The 23,016-nt window shown below is 42.6% G+C and overlaps 1 protein-coding gene across 5 annotated transcripts in view; it reads right to left on the bottom strand.

Annotated features, from left to right (window-relative positions):
- The window catches only part of NCALD (neurocalcin delta), a 367,272-nt gene that overhangs the window by 36,708 nt on the left and 307,548 nt on the right, over window positions 1–23,016 (bottom strand). Inside the window, exon 1 of one of the 5 annotated variants that reach the window (XM_035011661.1) lies at window positions 9,638–10,933. The exons of 3 other annotated variants lie outside the window; for them this stretch is intronic. The gene's annotated coding sequence lies outside the window, so the exon portion shown is untranslated. Of the gene's footprint in view, window positions 1–1,037; window positions 1,636–9,637; window positions 10,934–23,016 lie in introns of those variants that run through there. One more of the 5 variants, XM_035011660.1, reaches the window with a different exon arrangement.

The following is a 23,016-nucleotide window of genomic DNA, read 5'->3' on the forward strand; positions in this document are numbered from 1 at the left end:
CCATAACTACAAAACTTAACTCCCTCATTTCTGCTCATGGAATATAAAAAAAGTTTCTGATTTTATTGTGCCATTATAAACAGATTTCCTCCTAAAATGTTTCTAGAATATGTTAACTTTTTTGGTTTTCTTAATAATCCTGGCTAAGAATATCATAATTTGTAAAAATATATTCACACACACACACACACATATATAAATATAATTCTTTTATCCATGAAAAAAAGCAACTGCCAGCTGTAATTCAGTGGAGTTAAATAGAGCGTAATTTACGTCTGCATCTTTATTCCTAATAACAACTGTAAAAATAACTAAAATATTCTGAACGTTGTAGTCATGGAGACACTTCTACCTCCAAAGCGTAAAATATAATTTGTTGAGGAATGTCTAGTAAGACAGAATGAAAACTAACCGAGACAAGCAAACCTAATCAAAGTCTTTAAATTCTACTTTCTCTTCTTTCAATTTGGATTAATTCCTAACAACTTAGTGCCCAGAAATAACCACAACAGAAAATACCTGGCAAATTTAAAAAGCTTCAGACTAATTAGAACAGAGAAAAGAAACCCATGTATCAGAAATCCAGAAACAGCAGTCAAATAACATGAAATCATCCTGTGTTCTTTCATCTGCAAATGGAGTTGTCTTACACTTTATTTTAACCAAATAAAGTATTTTGACTAGATTCCAATTCTGATAGACCCTGAAATGGGGAAGGAAAGCTACGTGATGAATAATAGATAAATAAGATGGAGCCCCTATTCTGCAAGAGCGAACAGTCTAGTGTACCAACATACAATGAGAGCTACAAATGTGTACCTTATAGGTAATTTGAAACATTCTAGTCATCACATTAAAAATTAAGAAGAAACAGGTGGATGAATTTTACTAATATATTTCATTTAGCCAAACTGTATTCAAAACGTTATCATTTCAACACGTAATCAATTTAAAAATTATTAATGAAGTATTTTACATCCCTCTTTTTTTGGTCATTGTTCTAAATCTTTGAAACTCAGAATATATTTTGTACTTACAACACATCTCCGTTTGGGCCAGCCACGTTTCCGATGTTTAATAGCCACATGTAGTCAATGCTACTGTATTGAACAGAGAGGACAGCAGGAAGCATAGAAAATATACAAAGAGCTCAAAAGCAAGACCAGCCTCATCGGGGCTATCTATGAGAGCCATAAATAAAACATCTGGGGGTCTTCAAAGAGGTGGTTGCATCTGAATTGAGTCTTAAGAGTCTTTAAGTTAGGAAATGGTCTACTCAGACTTGCAACTGTGTAAAGAGCTGACTGATGGCTGAAGGGAAGATCAGATGGTTGGGACAAGGATAGAAGGAATCAACAGTCTAGACAAGAGATGTTGGGGACCAGGGCAAAGGCCAGGGTGGATTTAAAATCTATTCTGGAGGTGGAATTAGGAGATACAGTGACTGACTGGAAATGACGAGACAGTGTTGAAGACATCCTACATGGTTACCCAGCAACCATTTTTCTGACCTCTGTTAACAGAAATTTGATTTTGTTCAGGTGTTTTGTACCTTCTGCAGTGCCTTGTTTGGGGGGGGGGGTGAGTGGGAGGAAGATGAAAGGATTCTTAGCCCCAGGAGGGTGGATCTTATCTAGCATAAGCCAATTATAGTAGTTTTATTTATCATCGACTGGCTTAGGAAGGAACATGACATCCAACTTTGGCCAATGAGACTTGTAGATTGGCCTGCAAGCGTGAAGGGCTTCTTAGATCTTTTTTTTTTTTTTTTAAGATTTTATTTATTTATTTGACAGAGACAGAGATAGCGAGAGCAGGAACACAAGCAGCGGGAGTGGGAGAGGGAGAAGCAGGCTTCCCCTCGAGGAGGGAGCCCGATGTGGGACCCGATCCCAGGACCCTGGGATCATGACCTGAGCCAAAGGCAGACGCCCAACGACTGAGCCACCCAGGCGCCCGGGCTTCTTAGATCTTAAGAACAAATACAAGGAGGACAGAGTCTCCTTCTGCCTCTAGTGTGGGGTGTGGTGAGGATGTCACGGCTGGGACTGCTGCAGCCAGTGTGGTGTCATCCTGAGCTGAGTCACCCAACATCTGAGAATGGCAGAGTGGATACACGGCCTCTGGATGACATCGTTCAACCATGGAATTACCCAACCCGGAAACGCTCCACCTCTGGACTTTTTGTTTTGTGAGAGGATGTATGTATGGATCACTTCAGACATATGGGGGTCATCCCTTATTTGCAGGTGATAGCATACTAACAGATAGGAAAAGGGAAGAATCTAGACAATGCCTCAACCACTGGTAATAGCTATGTCTTTCCTTTGTTCAGGATGTTAGACAGCATGTGAAACTCTTTCACCTCACAAATCCTCCTGACAGTCCAGGGAGCTGTTGAGGCAGATGGTCTTGTCTGCTTTGACCTGCATAGCATCCCTCTCCCCAGTTCTTCCTTTGCATTTCCAGCAACTGGTACAGTACTTGGAATTTAAAAAAAAAAAAGACTGCTATCACTTCTTGAGCTTTTTCTATGTGTCAAAACTGTTAAATGTTTTATATACAAAATCTCATTTACTCCTCATTTTATCTCCTCATTTACAGAGCTGACAACAGCGCTGTGAGTGGGTATTATCATCACCATTTAACAGATGAGGAAACTGAAACTCAGAGGGGTTAAATTATAAAATCAAGGTCTCAAAGTTAGTGACGTGAACCCAGGTATGTCTCTCTGGAAAGGTTATATTCTTTTTTTTTTTTTTTTCCATTTTCTTTTCTTTTTTTTTTATTCTTATGTTAATCCCCATACATTACATCATTAGTTTTAGATGAAGTGTTCCATGATTCATTGTTTGTGCACAACACCCAGTGCTCCATGCAGAATGTGCCCTCCTCAATACTCACCACCAGGCTAACCCATCCTCCCACCCCCCTCCCCTCTAGAACCCTCAGTTTGTTTTTCAGAGTCTATCGTCTCTCATGGTTCGTCTACCCCTCCGATTTCCCCCGCTTCATTCTTCCCCTTGGAAAAGTTATATTCTTTACCACCATAATATAATAGCACAGAGCAAGGCCCTGTGTTTATTGAACAAATGAGCCAATCGATAGAATGAAATAAACAGGTGCTCAAAGAGATTAAGTACCTTGCAGAGAGGCACCCAGCTAAAGACATGTCCATGACCTAACACAAGGCTTCTAACCCCAAAGCCATTGTCCTTCCTACCACATTTTGTGACTATCATTTCTCCCCCAGCTTTGTTGAGGTATAAGTGACAAACCATGGCTATCATTTATTTGGCACTTTAAGTTAGAGACCGCTTTGAATGGTTCCTGGCAATTTCTTTGTGTATGAGTCTTTTCTTCGCAACCAGATTATCAATTCCTTGGGGTGGCACAGCTTTTCTGTAGCTCTCATAGCAATCAGAATAATGTATTTTTTTCCTAGCTAAGAGCTTGATTTTAGAATACAGTATCCATCATGGTTAGGATGACAATGACTCCTGGTTTGCCTGCAATCGTCTTGATTTACACCTGTTGCACCAGCTTTACTATTAATAGAGTAATAGCAATACTCTGAAAAGTAATCCTGTTTGGACAATAAACTGTATGGTCACCTTAATCATGGTAAACAAGAGCTTAGTTTGGCCTGTTCAGCTATGCTCCATCAACCATGCCCAGCACAGCTGTTTTTGGATAAAGATTGATCCAGTCGTCAAGGTTCATATTCAACACCGGAACACAGAGAGCTTTCATGCATAGAGCCTACCATACCTCCCCACCTCTTCTGTCCCCCATTTATCCCATATTCTCCTGTCTCTCAAAATCTCTTCTCCTTTGTATCACGGGTTTCCCTCCCAGCAGCCTCTTTCCAGCTTGCATCTCACATCCTAAGGTGCGCCAGCAGAATGGGGTAATAGGTTTGAAAAGTCAGGGAAATGCATTCTAACAATCCTGTTACTGTGCATCAGCTTTTCATGGCTGAAATCTTTGTATCTAACGATCGACACCGCTTTGTAAACAGTAAGATAGGAAAAAGCAAACCTTTTGTGGCTAACCATCCACCTTTTGGCCTCTATGTTGTATGTGAATATGTATATGCCCTGGGAATGTGGGCTCACATGGTCAACTAGAATGAAAAAAAAAATATATATATATATATATATATATTTTTTTTTACCAGCGAAAATGTATCATGGTGGCAACAAGAGATTCCCAACAAGTTAATGCCATTATGAGCTCAGCTTAAACTACTTTGAGCTCTGGAATTATTATGACTAATGAGGTGAGAATAAGGAGCAAACTAATTTTTTTTTCTTTTAAGATTTATTTATTTATTTGAGAGAGAGAGAGAGAGAGCATGATCTGAAGCGGACTCTGTGCTGAGTGCAGAGCCCAATGCCAGGCCCAATCCCAGGACCCTGAGATCACAACCTGAGCCAAAACCAAGAGTCGGATGCCCAACCGACCACACCACTCAGGCACCCCAAGGAGCAAAATAATTCTTAGACTATGCATATTGAGGTATCTTATCAGAGGGGGCCTACCAGAGATTAAATTTTTGTTCCCCCTCTTTTTTATTAAGACAAATGGCAAAAATCAGATCTCAGTGGCCTCATTTAATAAATGTAGACCTAGAGGCCTTGCTATCTATGGAGGGGAGTGTTTCAAGAGCCTTCATTCTGACAATTTAATAAAAAAGCTGGTTCAGGGCGCCTGAGTGGCTCAGTTGGTTAAGCGACTGCCTTCGGCTCAGGTCATGATCCTGGAGTCCCGGGATCGAGTCCCGCATCGGGCTCCCTGCTCGGCAGGGAGTCTGCTTCTCCCTCTGACCCTCCTCCCTCTCATGCTCTCTGTCTCTCATTCTCTCTGTCTCAAATAAATAAATAAAATCTTTAAAAAAAAAAAAAACATGGTTCATTGTGTTAAAAACCTTGGGAAAGAGATTCCATGAGGTGGCAGATGCTTTAAGAGGCCTTCACTCGGCACACGTGGGGCTCACCGGCATCCTAAAAGTAGCTGTATAGGGGAACTTTCTTGGTTGGGACATCCTCTTGCCTGACTTGTCAGCAGGACCAGCTAGGAGTCCCTGAAGCTGTGAACAAGCAGTGACTGTCAGACCGCACAGGGTCAGTGTCCAACATCACACAATGTGACAGTGAGAAGCAAGTATGGGGTAGAGACCTTAGCAATTTATGGTAGGCATGTAGAAGTCAGGGTCATTTCTGAATTGAATAAGGCCCGGAGACTGCTGAACAATTAAAGGAAGGATCAGATTAAGAGAGATGTATTAGCTTCCCTGCTTGTAGGATATATGGGAATTCTGAAAATTTAACTAAAAAATAAGAGAGATGTCACTTCACTTGTACCCCATTGCACCCCATGTTGTAGAATAGTTCCCCCAGTTGTAAATGCATCTGACAAGAGAATCTGGCTGGATGAGATTGTTCTGGTAAGATCTGGCTCAAACATACACTATACATAGTGTGTTTTGTTTTATGGTTATTAAATTAATCTTACTAGAATCTCTGCTATGCAATGTGTACGTTGTTGATTCTTATTCACCCTGACAATAAATTACGCCATGGTACCCATGGTAACTTCTGGAGGGATTAATGCAGTCAAAGGCAATAGTGGCCCCTTCTCACTTGCCTATGTCTCTGTCTTCCCTTTAAGATTTTATTATTCCTTTATCAACAACATCTTTCCAATAAGCAAAACAATCTCACGCTGTAATCCTTTTTCCTTTCCTTGCTTCTTCCTGGGCTCCATGTCAATATTTACACATCACCTCTCACTCCTACTGTTTGCCTATGATGGCCTTCAGATCCTGTTCGCAACCTCTCATCAAATAACCTCAGATTTTCCATTATTTAATATCATCTTGTATAACATTCCCACTTTGACAGGACAACAACTTTCCAAAGTCCAGCGCTAGCCTCTCTTTTAAAAAGAAAATTAGTTGAACACTCAACCATGGTGAGCTGTGAGAATATTATCCAATGCTGTTTGCTAATTTCTCACTGTTCCTCAATTTTCATTGTCTCTGTGGAAGCCAATAAAGAACATGGCCCGAGCTCAGAAAGCTGCTGGACCAACTGCTCAGAGGGGCTTGCCATCACTAACTCCTATGATTCCTCTTCCCAAAGAGTAAGAAAAAAGGGGGAGAAGAAAGGTGAGAAGGAAATTTGGCTGTCTTTCTTCCTTTCCTTAGTCTGATGAAGTATCTTGAATTCCAACAGTCCAAAAAATCTCATTTTCTCATGACATTATTTTTCATTTGTCCTCCATCACCCCCATTTCCAGATAGTCACTGGTTTTTATCCATTCTATTAACCACATGCATCTCCTATCAATCTCAGAAAAGTTTATTTTATTGTTTCCCCTTTCTCCATCCCTTGCCCACACTGCCTTTATTTGTTTCTAGAAAAATGCCCAGATACAATCAGCCTTCAACAGATACTGATAGAGTGAATGTGAACATAATTTCTTGCTTGCACTAGTGTATTCATTTCCTAACTAGTCTCCCCTCAAGATTATTCCTCACACAGCTATCAGAGAGGATATTTTTTAAAAACTCACATCTCTCTATGCCACTTTGTTGCTTGCAAACACCAATAACGGACCATTGTCTTCAATGTCAAGTCTAACCTCTCAGTCTGACGTTACAAATTGCCTCAAAATCTGGCCCCAACCTGTCTTTTCTAAAGCTTTTGACCCTCTCTTGATTCACTCCTGCTGTAGCCACAGAGAGGGGCAGGCTCTTCTTAAATGGCCATGAGCTCTTGCCCTCACTACCCTTCCTCATATGGCCCCGGCTTCTACCAAATAAAGCCTGAATCAATGCTCAGTCTCTAGTTACAAATGATCATTCATTGAGCATGTTCTGGGTGTCAAATGCTATCTTGAGTATATTAGATACCATTCCAGTATTTCTTCTATTCTATTCTATTATTATCCAATAATAACAATGAAAGTTGGGCATTAATTCATTCCCTAACTTGTGCATCCACTTGATAATGCCGAATCCAGGATTTAACCCCATATATCTGCCACCAAAGACTAGCTACTCTTACCCACCAAGTACACCATCTCCCACTCCACCCCACCCCCCTGCCATTTGTCTCTAGCTAGTGCTCACCGTATTATGCGAGAGTTGCTGTTGATAGATGAAAGTTCCCTGGAGGGATTGTGAACACCTCAATAGCAAGGCTGGTAGTTATACATCTGCACACCTCTAATGCTCAGCATAACACTGACACATAGGTTGTGCAAACCCCCCCCTTTTTTTTTTTGGTAATTTAATTTGAATCTATGCATCCAATAACAGGAAGAAGCTCGATCCCGGTTGGATCAGATAGTTGAACCACATGTAGATCTCAGAACTCTTTTACCTAGAAAGAGCAAATCCAGTACTCGATTGGATAAGGAAGCTGAATCTCTACTTCCATCTCCAACCTACTCCATAAATTATTATTTTGAATTCATCTATAGGAACCTGGCAGTGTAATATTCATGGCAGCCGTCTGTAATTCAACCAGCCAAGCATATACAAGCAGAAACCCCACATTTTCAATAACAGCATTGCTTAATCTGAAATGCCTTTTGGAAGACAAACATTCATAAAATGAAACAGTAGTGAATATTGATAATGAGAAAGTTTGACAACAAAGTGTCTTGCTGATTTATGCAGTGCTTCCATGCCAATGGCTAGAAGAAATTTTTATAAAGATTCTGTCTTCTCAGCCTTGGCAACATGCCAGAAAGGTTGTCGGTGTCTTTAAAGAGGAGGAAACTGAGAGGGAGGGGAGGTGGGAGGAGAGGGAAGGAGAAAGAAGGGAGGGGGGAGGGGGGGAGAGAGAGAGAGAGAGAGAGAGACTGACTTGCCTTTAATTCCCTGGTACATAGGGGAAATTGTAATCAGTAAAATGAAGAAAACAAGACTTTTTTTTTTTTTTTTCCCCTGGAAGGCGCTCTCATCTGAATTCCAGATTGGTCTTGAGAATATCGCAGGGACCTGCATACTCTCAGGGCTGGGAGAGCAGTGTTTTCTTTTCCACTCTTACTTCAATTCAGTCATACAACAAAGAGTTCTGAAGAACAAGCTAGACATACATCCCCAAAGAAGACCAGAAAAAGTCACCAAAGTTTCAGGTTACCAGACTGAATTTCCAAGGGCAGCAATCTCTATTAATAATTTCCTTCCCTTGTGTGAAAAAAAATGTGAAAATACATAGCTACCCCCAAAGCTTGACTTGGGTAGCAATATCTGATGCTGAGAATGTTGGATAAAAATGTATTATCAACAGCTCACTTCAGAGGAGAGGATGGCCTGGTCCCTGATGAAACACTGCCCCAAACTTACTCCACCTTAATAATTCAGTAAAGGGCATTCACTCCTGCATTCTGTCACTGGCCACACCAGACCCCAAGAGGTTAGTCAAGACAGTGGGCAGTAAACAAGCTGACCCAAGGTTATGGCTCCAGTCCCATTAGTCTGGTTTTGACATGACTTTCTAAGAGCTACCCACTGATAATACAAGATTAGGCCTGGTTAGAGAACATCTCATCCCATTTCTCCTGGTGGAACACCTCAGATACTGACAATTTGTCATGCCAAGAACACATAGCCTTTTTTCCACTCCTCCCACGCTGCTTGGCTGGCCAGGCTAGCAACAGACTTTATTTTTACAGTGCTTATCCCTGCAGCTTTACCTCCAGGCCAGTGGGCCCGAAGCAGCTAGAAACAAGAGCCAGCTGGGGGCCCAGCTGAGCAGCCAGCCACTTGGAGCCTTCCACACTAGGAGAAGAAGAGGATTGGCCAAAGGCCATACCGCGAAATGTTCTGGGAAGGACAGATGACAACATGAGGGGGAAGGGAGTCTGTTCATCCTAAAGCAAATGCATACCGACACGTGGATTAGCGGTAGCTGAGGTTCTGGGAGAGCATCTGACTGTCTTCGTCAGATGCAGCAAACTCCTTGCTAATTCAGATAAATGAAGAAAGGCCGGTGTGCATTAGTGAAATTCCAAAACCGTAGAGCATCGGCTGTTTCTTTGAAGTCCATAAAGCAACTCAACTTCATTTTAACCATAAGTTCCAAAGTGAGGTGTGGCCGTGCCCTCTGCTACTGAATCTGACTCTCACTGGGCAGAAGCGGCAGGCATTTAAATTCAACAGCTCATGAAGTTAAGCCCAGCAAAGGTCTGCTCTCATGAAGACGGTACAGATCATCCCTTATACTCTTGTTTACCATATTTATTTACCAGGCTGGCCTTTCTTCAGAGGCATCATGGAGATTAACCCAGGGCCAGCTCAGTTCAAATGGTCATAAATTGCCAGTTAGCAGTGTGCAAGTGGATGAGGTTTTTCCTTTATGGCTCGAAGCCTTGTGCTCCATCCCTTCCTCATGGGAGCTGTGAAAAGTTTGAACAGATGTTCAGATTCAGGGGGAGGGACGCTTTACTGCTGCTCTATTTACTTCCTCCAGCAGGATCCGTTTTCATTTCCTTGTGGACTACAGAGAACAATTCTACCAGCCTGACAGCTACCTGGGGGAGGGGAAGTCTGGGATCCCGGTTCCCATGAAACATGACGAATTAAGAAAGGAATGCAAGTATGCCACGAAACCACACTTACCTCTGGCTTCTAGTTCCCAAAATTAGGTCAGCAAGTTTGCTGGAGGAATATCTCAGTCTCTGGGTGCATTAGTGAAGCAGACGATCAGCAGGAACACGAGCTCATTTAGTGCACCTTGCATCTGTTTTACCACAGGCGGCCTCTCCAGCTTAGCAGGAAGGGGTGTGTGAGTGTGCAGAGAACCTATCTCTGACAGTGTTGCCCTTTGACATTTATTTTCCTTCAGTATTTACCCTGGGATTGAATGGTGTTTGTTTTGGGCATTATAATAAGAACTCTCCATAAAATCTCTTGGATGAAAGTGCATTAACCAAACCACCCAATCAACAAATATTTATTGAACATGCACAAGATGCAAGGTGCTGAGAAAGGAAGGGGCTTGGCCCTTCAAGACCTAATTTAGTCGGAGGTAGCAAAAATATTTATAGACATGGCCATGTAGAGACTTTCATTTGTCTCCCAATCTCTCCTTCCTCTTAGTAATAGAATTTCCCAAGCTGGGCATGTGGCTAGAGATGATGTTTCCTGGCTTGTCATCAGTTGGTCATGAGATTAAGTTCTGTCCAATGGATATGGGATGTGAGTAGATGTGTGATGTGCAACTTCCAGGTTATGTCTTTAAAAGGAAGCCACTTGCTTACTTTTCCTACCCACTGCCCCCCTTCTCAGGGCCTAGTGTGTGTGGGAGTGTGAGCTAAATTCTACCATCATGAGAATACAGTATGGTGGGGAAACAACATGGAAGGAGTTGGGCACTTTATGACCCTGGGAGATCATCTCCTCTCCCTTGACTATTTATCAACTGGAGACAGAGAGAGAGAGAGAAAGGGAATCCTTCTGCCTTCTTTAAGCCACTGTTATTTGATCTCTGTTAAAGCAACTGCATCAATATCCCAACTAACATATATATATTTTCCCTATTAGATGAGGAATTTTTGGAAGCTTCTTTATTTCCCCAGCCCCATCACAGAGCCCACACAGAAAAGTGCTCATCTCATATTTGTGCATGATGATACAGAAATACAGTTAATAAAAATCCCATTGTGTTCTTGTGAAATACTTTAATACCATCATATGTATTATAAGAAAATAAAACGATTACCTTATAAGGACAACTCTAGAGTGATGTCTGGCTTGGCTTTTAAGAGCACAACAAAAAAAGAAGACATGTGGAACATAACATTAATCTGTTAGTGTATGAAAGGTGAAAGCTATTTCACGAGAGGATTTTATCAGATGACCAAAAGGCATAGAGAAAAGAATAAGAGAATAGACCTTTTCCTCTGGTCAAGCATAGTCACATAACTTAGCACTGGTTTACAGACCCTGCTATCTGGATAAGGTCTACTTTTAATAAAAAATGGAAATGAGGGGCGCCTGAGTGGCTCAGGCCTTAAGTGATTGCCTTCGACTCAGGTCATGATCCCAGGGTCCTGGGATCGAGCTCCACATCAGGCTCCCTGCTCAGCGGGAAGCCTGCTTCTCCCTCTCCCACTCCCCCTGCTTGTGTTCCCTCTCTCACTGTGTCTCTCTCTGTCAAATAAATAAATAAAAATTTTTAAAAAACGGAAATGAGATGACCAACAACAGTGCTGCAGAAAGGTACCTAACATCGACTGGTGCTTCTTACCTGTGACTTTGTTAATTACCACTTTAGAATCGCTTTCCTCCCTATGAACTGTGTCACCGTGGCAAATTCTTACTTCCTTTGAGCCTAGTCTCCTCATCTCTACAATGGCAATGCACTCAACCAGCATTTACTGCGTGTATATCAGGCACCGTTCTAGGCCGTCCGCCTGAGGCCGAAGGAGAAACAACAACCAGCATGAATAAGGAAATTATATGGTCTGTAAATGGTGAGAAGTACTTACAGGATAAAATGAGAGCAAAGGAGAGCAAGAAAACTGGCAGCAGCAATTTCAAGGATGGTGTTCACAAGAGTGCGCCATGAGCAAAGAGGCGGCTCAGATTAGGGTAGACGCAATGCAAGTGGCAAGCTGTGGCGGAATTCTGGATCTGGTTTGAAGGTAAACAGAATTTTGTGACAGGCTGGATGTGAGATGTGAGAGGAGGTGAGGAATCCAGGGTGACTCAGGTTTCTGGCTCAAGATAAACTGGAAGGAGGTAGTGGTCAACCAATACAAGGAAAGGTGTAGGTAAAGTAATCTTGTCCAGAAGATCAGGAGTGGCCACAAGGTGCCCAGGTATTTGGTGTAACACTATTCCAGGTGTTTTTGTGAGGGTGCTTTTGGATGAAATTAACATTTGAATTCAGTCGATATGGAGTGGGCCTCATCCAATCAAGTGAAGGCCTGGATAGAACAAAAAGACTGACTCTTTTCCCAAGTAAGAGAGAATTCTTCCTGCACGACTGCCTTTGAAATGGGACACGGGCTTTTTCCTGGCTTTAGACTCAAACTGAAATATCAGCTCTTCCTGGGTCTTGAGCCTGCTGGTTTTCAGACCAGAACTAAACCATTGGCTCTCCTGGTTCTCAGCCTTTGGCCTCAGACTGGAACTAAACCATCATTCTCCTCTCCAGCTTGCCAACTCACCCTATACATCTTGGGACTTGCCTGAATCCATAATCCTTATAATAGATAAACATCCATCCATCCATCTGTCCTTCCATCCATCCACCCTATTGGCTCCGTTTCTCCGGAGAACCTGATTAACATGTGGTGCTAAATATCAAGGGGAAACTTCAGGAGGCAGTTGGATATGAGTCTGGAGTTTGGAACCGAGCTCAGGGCTGGTACTATATATTTGGGAATCACTGGCAAAGATAGTATTTAAAGCCAGAAGACTGGGTGAGATCACTGAGGGAATAAATATTGATAGAAAAGAGGAACGGTTCCTGAGTTCTGGGTCTCTGCAATGTCTAAATATCAGGGGCCTCAGCCACAGAGATTGAGAAGGAGCAGCCATGGAGACGGGAGGAAACCAAGGAAGCGTGTTGTCCTGAAGCCAAGAAGAAAATCACATCAAGGAGGAAGGAGTGTTCTAACAAATGCTGCCGATTGGTCACTGCCATTGGTAAATGCCATTGCATTTAGCAATTCAGTGGCCATCAGTGACCTTGACAAGAAAAATAGCACTGGAGAGGTGGGGCCAAAGCCTGGTGGAGTGGGTTTAGGAGTAAATATGAGAAGGGAAGTTGGAGACAGTGAGTATGAGCCCTCTTTGAAAGAGCTTTTTTCAAAGGGGATGAAAAAAAAAAAAAAACAGGACAGTCATTGGCAGAGGAAAGGGGACCAAAAGAAGGATTTTTTTTTTTTTTTTAAATACGAGAGAGCTAACGGCATGTTAGCAATACCGTTAGCTGTCCTCTATGGAGCACTTAACCGTGGTGCTAGGTACTCGACCTGTGACAACCTATTGAATCCTCCTAACAGCTTTGCAGTGCAGACATTAATACCTCTGTCTTCCATGCAAGGAAACAGATGTTAAGAGAAAGTGAGAAACTTTCTAAAACCACATTTAGTCAGTGGCTGTGCCAGGATTTAATTCCAGGTTGTCCTAACTCAAAAACAGGGATTCTTTACCACGACAGTCTATTTATCACCTCCTGTAACAGCCTGCTTCTCATCGAGCCTGCCTCCCTCAGGGAGATGGAGCCTGCAAGGGCCCCAGGCAAATGGTAACTATCAGGATTTTCAGGGGACGTGGAAAGCTCCTAACTGTGCTGAGCAGTGTGCAAAGAGATTTATGTCCTTCTCCAGTCCCAACCTTTAGGAAGGCAGCGGATAATACAACATCCTTATGTGGACTTGTATACACAGCACCGCAGGAAAATGGCCCTTACATCACATCCAGGGAGAGCGACAAGTAGTAGTGTGCAAATTCTATTTTCAGATCAGGTGCCCTTCCTTGCCTTGCACGCGGGTGTGGATCCAGGGAGCTTCATCAACATTTGCTGCTCCTGCAGGTGCTACGTGAAAGAGAAGAGGCCGCTGTTCTGGAGATGGGGCGCTGTGGCAAGAGGCTCACTGCTAGCCTGACAGTGAGAACTCCCGGGGTCTCTGGCTATTGTCAAACCCCAACATGTACAAAAATCCAATAGACCAAGATTAAATCAGGCTGCAATATGACAGATTCCTTTTATTTATTTATTTATTTTTTAAAGATTTTATTTATTTATTTGAGAGAGAGAATGAGAGACAGCACGAGAGGGAAGAGGGTCAGAGGGAGAAGCAAACTCCCCGCTGAGCAGGGAGCCCGATGCGGGACTCGATCCCGGGACTCCAGGATCATGACCTGAGCCGAAGGCAGTCGCTTAACCAACTGAGCCACCCAGGCGCCCGACAGATTCCTTTTAAAAACTGCATCATTAATTTTTTTTTTTTCTTAGTGAAAAGTAAGCTGCTCCTGGAATCTTTGCTCATGCTCAGAATAAGATGTGATTCCAGAGCCGTATGGAAATTCCCTGAAGAGAAAGGGGGTGTATGTGTAGGGGAGGGGTAAGAATGAGGAGAGAGTGTCTTCCGAACCCGGTGCTACCCTGTAAGATGATGAGCCTGACACCTCAATTCAAGGGACAGCAAGAGTGAGCAGGTGAAGAGCTTAAGGAAACTACCTGGGTTAAGACAGGATGCCCCGGAAACAGCCATTTCAATTAGTGCCAGACTGGCTTGAACTGAGGATTAAGAGGTCATTTCCAACTGTAGCTCCTCTCCTCGGCGATGTAGCACGACCCTCGCTCCCGTGCACTTCTTACAGAGCATACATTCCTAGGCGTGACTGGTGCTTTATTTCTCGCATACAGAGCTCCACCGAAAGCCTTATGCACCCTTCCCGTTCCCAGGGGAGAACACTGATAATGCTTTCAGAAATGCCTTTCACACCTTCCCACACACACCTACTTATTTTCAGTTACTAACTTTTATGGAGAGTGGGCTTGTTTTGTCTTTTACAAAATAGCCCATAGGTAGTGCCTTTACTACACATCACAGAGGCGTTCTTTACGGCTTTTACAGAGGTCTCTCCATCATCTCTGCATTACGACACAAACATTAGAAGCCTGGTCAGCAGGAGAAAAATAAGCAGTAAATTCCATTTTAATTTGGAACAATTGAACTTCGTTCATAATCTTAAAATGTTTTTTCTTGGTTGTAGAAATGATGCATGCTCTTCACTGGAAACAAATTCAACTAACACAGAAAAGTATAAAGGAGAATGTGAAAAATTTCTAACAATCCCATCCCTCGAAGAGCATGATTAATAATTTATGAATAGCTTTCCAGATTATTCTCTATATGTCATACATATATGTTAGAGATCCCTGATCTTAACTTCTTAGAGCTGTGTGAGAAAGTCTGTGTGCATGTATGTGGACGCATTTTTAAGGATAAGGGACTATAACTTCCATCAGTTTTCAAAAAAGCTCAACATAAATATAAATATGTATCTACCTAAAAATATACATATATGCAAAATGTATATGTAAAATACATATATGAATATATAACATATAAAGTATAACATATATAACTATATATATACGCATATATACATTCCTATTTAGTTTGCAAAAATCTAATCATAACCTACATATAACCCTGCAATTCATTGTTTTCCCCTTATGGATATTTTTTCCATTTTAGAAGTAGTTGTCATTCCTGCTATTATTTTATTATCACTTGGTTTTTCTCCCTTTAAGTGCCCAAATCTGGGGTTTGGGGACAGAAAAAATTTGGATTGGATGCCTGGCTCCACCATTTACAAGTTCCATTAAGTTTGGCAAGTTACTCAGGGTTTAGAAGTCTCGGTTTTGTCATCTGTGAAATCAATTAGAATTATAATAGCATTAATGCAAGGAATAAATAATGAAATATATTTTAGGCAGCTACCACTTGCAATGTCTGGCACAGAGTACATATTCAATAAACATTAGCGCTTTCAGGAGGTAGAATGCACTCGGTCACATTCATATATCTAACAACATCTGGAGAAGGTTTTTAAAATCAGGATTTAGGATGACAATAAAGTGGATTATTGAGACTAAAGCTGAAGGCACATTCTGGAATCAGATGGTATTATCCATTCTGTAGGAGTAAGTCAGCCAGCAAATGATGGTTTGTACAGCTGTAAGTCTGACAGAGGATCAGGTGTCGGCCACAGTCAGCCTACCCAGCATGGCTAAAGGAACTGCCGTGGACTGAGCTAATTGGGACCCTCTGGGATCCTCCTCTTCTGTGATGTTGAGAAGGTCATGATCTGTACCATGTCTCCTCATTCCAGTGGGTTTGCCTTCCCATTTCTGGGTCTTGTTACAAAGCTCTCAGACTCCGTCTGCAAATGCTGCACGTTCAAAGACAGTGCAGAATTCCTCTAGCCTCTGTGTGATGCTGGTGGCCTGCCTCACGTATTAACACGCATGGCTTTGGCCTCCCAGTGCTCTCTGTCCTGCTCGTGTCCACTCTTGACCTCTGGTGTGCCTGGCAGCTCAGCACCAGGGCAGGCCACCATGACCCCCACTCACGGGGAACAACTATATGCCAGGCATGTGCTAAGTACTATGCGCCTTAGATCAAGAGTCGCCGGCTCTACCGACTGAGCCAGCCAGGCGCCCCCGAGAGCCCTGGTGCTTATGAATGCTGCCCCCACAGCTTTTGATGCTGTGTAATGAGTTACATGTTACGCCAGCAAGACTGGTGGAAAAGGAGAAAACACCAATTTGGTACCCACTGGAAGCTTCCCTTAGAGCAGATTCCACAGCAGGCTTTCTTCTCATAGGAGGTCTCTGTCCAGCATGTTAAATTCAAATTCATGGTCCACCACTGCTCTCCAGAGCTTCAATGAACTCCTTCAGCTTTGTGGGAAGACCAATGAGAAAACTGAGTAGAAAGGGTATATTACTTTGTGTGTGGTCAGCAGAATAATGAGCCCCAAAGATGTCCACGTCCTAATCTCTGAAACCTGGGAATATGTTGCCTTACATACATGGCAAAACAGGTTTTGCACATATGATTAAGTCAAGAATCTGAGATGGGAAGGTCATCTTGGATTACCCAGGTGGGCCCAATGTGGTCTCAAGGATGCTCATAAGAGGGAGGCAGGAGTGTTAGAGTCAGAGAGAAGACAAGACAGAAGCAGCAGGGGTCAGAGCGACACAGACAACCCATAGAAGCTAGAAGAGTCAAAGAAAGACCCTCCTCTACTGTCTCCAGAAGGGAGCTCTGTTCTGTGGACCCATTTTAGGCTTCTGACCTCCAGAACTGTAAGATAATAAATTTATTGTTTCAGGCCACTACATTTGTGTGGATTTGTTACGGCAGTCGTAAGAAACTAATACAATGCCCATATCCCAAGTATCTTATAACAATATTGTCCAGCATTAAACTAGAAGTCCTATACCAAATTTATTTGAATCCATAAGATTAATGCTTTCTGGTGCTTCAAAGAGCCCATCAGTGATGTCCTAGCTGATCTGGTTCTCCCTCTTCATAAAGAAAATGAATTATAATATACTACCTGTGAGCTTTTCATTGAACATTGACTGTAAACTCTACATTTTTCCAAAACCTAGGAGTAGACGGCCTAGGCATGCTATCCTCTGAGACACACTCACTCACTGACCCACAGCTTTACAGATCTAAAACAGGCAGGCATGTTTGGAAGTGAAATTCAAGTCCCCCCCCCCCTTTTTTTTCCTGAGACACTTGTGAACATTTTCAACACCCACCTACAATAGCAACTTTCATCAGATCAATTGTACGAAGGTTAAAAGGTCTTCCTAATTTTGAGTCAAATAAATGACTTGAAGAAGAGAGTGTCCCTGTTTGCTTACAAATACAAATTTAGAAGCACTGTGAAATCTCAAACAAAATTAGCCACCAGGGAGAAAAGAAATCAAATAACCTAATTAACCAGGGCTGAGCCACTTACATTCACAGGACTCTGCATAATGCTGGCCAGCCGGACTGAACAGAGAATAGACAAACACTGATGGAAGAACCAGCAGCCCAGGAATAGAATTCAAACAGCAGAGTGAAGATCATTAGCAGACTGATGAGGCTTTTGTTGTCCCGGTCACTGAGCATGAAAAAGAGTCCTATAGCTCTGGAAGGTTCCTAACCATCACCATTGCTATTTGATTAAGCCAGGAAATGTCAGATTTCAGAAATGCATCCTTTGTGGCCATACATTTCAGAGAGCAGGCTTTGGTTTTTGGAAAACCTGCTGTGTATCCCTGTGCTCTCCAAGTGGACACCACAGTAACTGATGTTTCTGTGTAGATACCAGACTGCTTTGAAATAGCCAAAGGAACATTAGTTGGTTCTCTTGTATTATTCATTTCTCCAGTCAAGAGCTCCAAATAGCTATGTGCCTGGCACACTAGACTAAGTCTCTTAAAGAAATCTCATCTAAACCTGGCATTATACTGGTTAGCTGAAATTACTGTGATTATTTTCTTTTTCTGGATTTTCCCCAATACCAATGGTCTCCTTATCAACTGGCTCCTTCTTACTCTGTGATAGCAGAGTAAGACCAGCAAGAGTAGGTGAGTTGAATATTTAACCCTGAACACCCAAGGCACTTTCTATGGCAGTAATTGGAGTTATAAATAGTAACTAGATTATTTTCATTCATTCATTTAATGAATATTCTACAAATAGGCACTATCTGAGTCCCAACTATGTGCTAGAGAGAAGATCAAGATGGGCACGGGCCTGCCATCCTACAGATAATAGCCTCATCTTATTCCTTCTGTGAATGGTAGGGACCTGGCATGAGGCCATAGAGGGTTTTACACACCCCTGAGAAGTGAAGAAAGGGTTTTAAGGCAAAAGCCTCAGGAGTTAAGATGGCAAAAGAGCCATAGGAGTTAGGTCCCAAGAAGAAAGGGTTCCATGGCCTAATTAGTTTGGGAAACACATCTTACCATATATTCCCCTTAGACATTTACAAGCAAATTAAAAGCACTGCAAAGTTTTCTAATTAAGAAGCATGCTAAGTTTTCTTTACCCAGCAAATATGTTTACTGTGGAACATCCCATAGAACCTGCCTTCTATGGGTCCCACTGTGGGAAATGTTGATAGGTCCACAGTCTTTGAGCAGAGTTAGAGGGCTCTGATTTAGAAGCCACATTTTTTTTTTGCAGCATACACCCTTGTCAGAAGGGCCTGCTGAGATACTCACTTCCAGAACCTCCTTGGCTTTAAGCAACTTTCAAAGGAGGCAGAGAACAAAGAAACCGTGCTGGTTCCCAACAGGGGCTTTGGAAGGGTATTCCTACAACCACCTTCTTTAGCCTCAGGCACTTTCCCTGGTTTCTGGATCATGGATTTTCTTGGCGCTTGGCTCCATAACCTCTGACTTTGGTAGCTGACCATTCTCTTTGACCTGAGTCTTGTCCTAACCGCATTTGCCTTCCTGGTAATTGTTCTTATTCTTTGGTCCAAGGACATAGCCTGACCCTGAACCCCATAGTTTCACCCTGCTTACTCTGAGGCCAAGGGGCTCTCTTGTAAGGTTTTATACATGAAATCTCTTGCTTCTGAGTCAACATACGGGTCACTACCTTAAGTCTAACCTTGTGTTGCCTTGTGAGAATTAGTTACCTTGAAGGCAAAGGTAATGGTCTACCCCATTTTAATCAAGAAAATTTCACAGAGATCTAGTTACCTTGGAAAGATTGAGGAGTGGGGCACTGAGGTATCATATCATATATTATCTCATTTCATTGTCCCAACAAATGATGAGGTAGTTGCATTTTTACCTGTTTTCCAAATCAGGAAACTGATCATTTGAGAGATAGGAGCTTGCCCAAGGTCACAGATTTTAAGTGATAGAGCCAGGATTATTTGAACCTAGGCAGTCTGACCTCAGAGTGCATGCTGCTCTAAATCAATAAGCCTTCCTTGATCCACCCCTTCCCCCCAAACAAGGTCTTCTGGAACCACTGCCCAGGAGCACGGCACTCTTGTGTGGTCATGATCCTGGGGCAGTTTGGGTTCCCAACATCACCCCTCCCTCAGCAGTCTGGTCAGCACACCATACCCTGGGTCTGTTCTCCTCTCCCTGTCCCTCTGTCAGAGCAATATATTTCTACTAACTAGAAACTACTCTGTGCTAATGTTCTCTTTCTGGTAACAAAATGCTTTTAAACCAGGCTAAATGTTTATGTCACCAAAGACTCCATATGTAGGGTCTCTAATGGTAAGATGGTAGAGACCTACCATCACTGGGTCAGATTTGAAACTTCAGCATCCCGTGAACCCCTGTTTACTTTGCCTGGACCAACATTCTCAACCCTCCCTGCACATGAGCATCCTGGAAGCTTTTTTTTTTTTTTAAACAAGAAACCTATGCCTGGGCCACCCCCAGACTAAACGACTAGGAATCCCCAGGAGTGGGACCTTAGCATTGTTATTTTAGGCGATCTTATATGACACTAGAGTTGAATACTCCTGTCCCAAACATAGGGCTATGTTTGTAAGTGGAAACACGTTTTCTAAATTTGGGTCTTTGTACATCCCACGGTGGTGAAAGATGACAATCTGCTTACCTGGAGGAGGGAAGAGGATTTAAGAATCACAGGCCTGACTGACCACCATGTACTGTTGGGCCAGAATCAGCTTCTTTGGGATTTGGTTTTCTCACGCAATAATGAGGGATTAATACTAACTTACCTCAAAGGTGGGTAATGAGAAATGATTAATTCAGGTGGTCATCAGGTACTACTTAGCCAAAGTTAAAACGCCTGTGACAAACAAGGGGATTTGAGTGATTTTTCCCCTTAAATATTACCAAGAAAGCCCCAGTAGTTACACATGCGAACCGGAGTGGATTGCAATGAAGCAGACAGCACCAGACTCACCAATCACCCATAGATGGCTGCTTTTCTTCCCTCCCATTAATACCTGTCTTCTGGAGAGCAATTTGGGGAAATAAATCAAAAGAAAAGGACACTGGTTCCTTGGCACGCTCCCAGAAAACCGATGTTGTCTTGCTGACAAACTGTTTCCTGGAAACAGGTGTGCCCCGACTCAAAGACAGTGGGGCCCTACAGTGAAAGAAAATAACCAAAGCATTCTTCCACTTAACAAAGTTTTCTCGAAATAGAAACCCCCACTTGTGCATAGTTTGTTAACTTATTACTCTTGCGGTGAAAAAATCATTCCAAAACAGAGATGGAACGCTAAAACGATCACGTTAACCAGTGGGGAAATGGGATTTAACTTACAAAACCTTTATAGTAACTCATGATATTTGAAGTGAGGTTTACTCCCATGAAGCTAGAAAGAGCTCTAAGAGAAAGAGACATATTTAGGTTGCAAGATACAATTTTCAGCCCCTGCCAACCACGATCTTGTGTCACGAGTGATGGAGAGCATGGGCAGTGAGACAGGGTGGAGGCACTCAGTGCTGCGGATGTGAGGAGGTCCACTGTGTGTGTGGCGTATCAGTTCCGCTAGCCAGGCTCTCTCCTCTACAGCGCCTATGAGGCCAGCACCGAGGTTAGCCTCCTTTGAATAAGAACCATCTGACACTGACTCCTTGTGTATTTATTATACCCTGAGTGCTACACACTAAAGAAGGCTTTCTAAGGAAGGCAAAGACAATAGGGCATGCTCCCTGCCCTCTACTCTTGTCAACTTAATATGACCAGATATCCAAATCTAGCAGCCTTGATCTTTTGGGAAGTGTCCCTAAATAAGCATAGGGGTAGGGCTGCCAGATAAAATATGGGAAGCCCATTTAAATCTGAATTTCGATAGATAACAATTAATGTTTGAACATAAGTATGTCCTAAATACTTCATGGGATATACTTATAACGAAAAAAATTCTATGTTTATCTGAAATACAAATTTAACTGGGTGTCTTGTGTTTTTACTTGCTGAATTTGATAACCCTACTTAAGAGATCAATAGGCTCTGTTGTAAGCTTTGTGAATTAGTCCCATCCTTAGGTTACTCCTCACAAATAAGGAACTTGGAGTTGTTTTCTAGTTGCGGTAGTCATCTGGGCTGATGACTTTTTATTTGCATCAGATCTTTTTGTGACCAGTGGCATTTTTCCACAACAGGAGTTTTTCGTGATGCTAGTGATGCTAAGTGGTCATGTTGAGTTGAGAGTGCAGATCGTGACTTCATAACTTACTGATCCCTAAAGGCAAGGGTTGCTTTCAAGGCCTAAAGCAGTGCCCATATTCTAGAATCACTTGTTAAATCCAAGGGCACAGTCATTTGCAACAACATGGATGGACCTAGAGGGTATTATGCTAAGTGAAATAGGTCAGACTGAGAGAGACGAATACCATATGATTTCACTCATAAGTGGAATAAAAAAAATCATATGAATAAACAAACAAATCAGATCTATAGATCAGAATCAGATCTATAAATACTGAGGACAAACTGATGGTTTCCAGAGGGGAGGGGGGGTTGGGTAAAATGGTGAAGGGGAGTATGGGCTTCCAACTAGAATGAGTTAGACACGGGAATAAAAGACATTGCATAAGGAATACATTCAATGACGAATCACTAAGTTGTAAACCTGAAACTAATGTAACATTGTGTGTCAACTATACTCAAATAAAAATATAGAATAAATAAAAATAAATAAATAAAACAAATACATAGATCCAAGGGCATAGAGCTTGCCTCCTCATGCCATGTGCAGACCAGCCACATGCTCAACTGAAATTCCTGGTGCTGGGCAGTCTGTCCACAGCAAGAGATCCTTGTAGACTGAGAAGATTAAGAGGTGCTGGTGGCTGTCAAGGGTTAGTTGCCGAGAATTAAGAATCACCTAGAAAATCTTGTGAAGAGGCAGATCCCAAGCCCCAGCTTTCTAGATTCCGATTACAAAGTCCTCATTTCAGCCTTGTTTTTTAACCACACCACTGCGATTCTGACCCCAGTGCTGGGACTTGCGTTTAGACCTTGTGCCTCTCCTCCCAGGCTACTGGGAAGATCCCAGCCAAGAGCTTGTGGGGGTCAGTTGGGCTGGTGCTCCCACCCATTGACCCAGCAGCTCAGATTCAGCTGGGACTTTGAATAATGAGAGGACTTGAACTTCTCTTCCTGTGTCATCTTCATGCAGCCATTTCTCTCCTTATGTCTCCAGCCCTGACTACTGCCAGGGCTGCCAAAAACATGTCCCTTTATGCCAGTCACTTTATACCATTAGCATTCCCAGACCTCATTTTCCTATTAGCACAGCCTGGCATTTCACTGATGGTTGTCAAGGTAGCTCCTGAGTCATACACCTGGGAATGTCCTGCTTTACACTGTCTCACATCTAACACCAGTCTGCTGGGGGGGCCACATAGCTTCACTCTTAAAAACAAGCCCAATGCGACGCTGAGTCGGGGGTGTGATGGACGCTCTCTTTAAGTCAGGGTCTCTGCCTCGGCAGGTGAGGAGCAA

This window comes from Mirounga leonina, unplaced genomic scaffold (assembly GCF_011800145.1).
Source record: "Mirounga leonina isolate KUSES-001 unplaced genomic scaffold, KU_Mleo_1.0 Mir_165, whole genome shotgun sequence".
NCBI lineage: Eukaryota > Metazoa > Chordata > Mammalia > Carnivora > Phocidae > Mirounga > Mirounga leonina.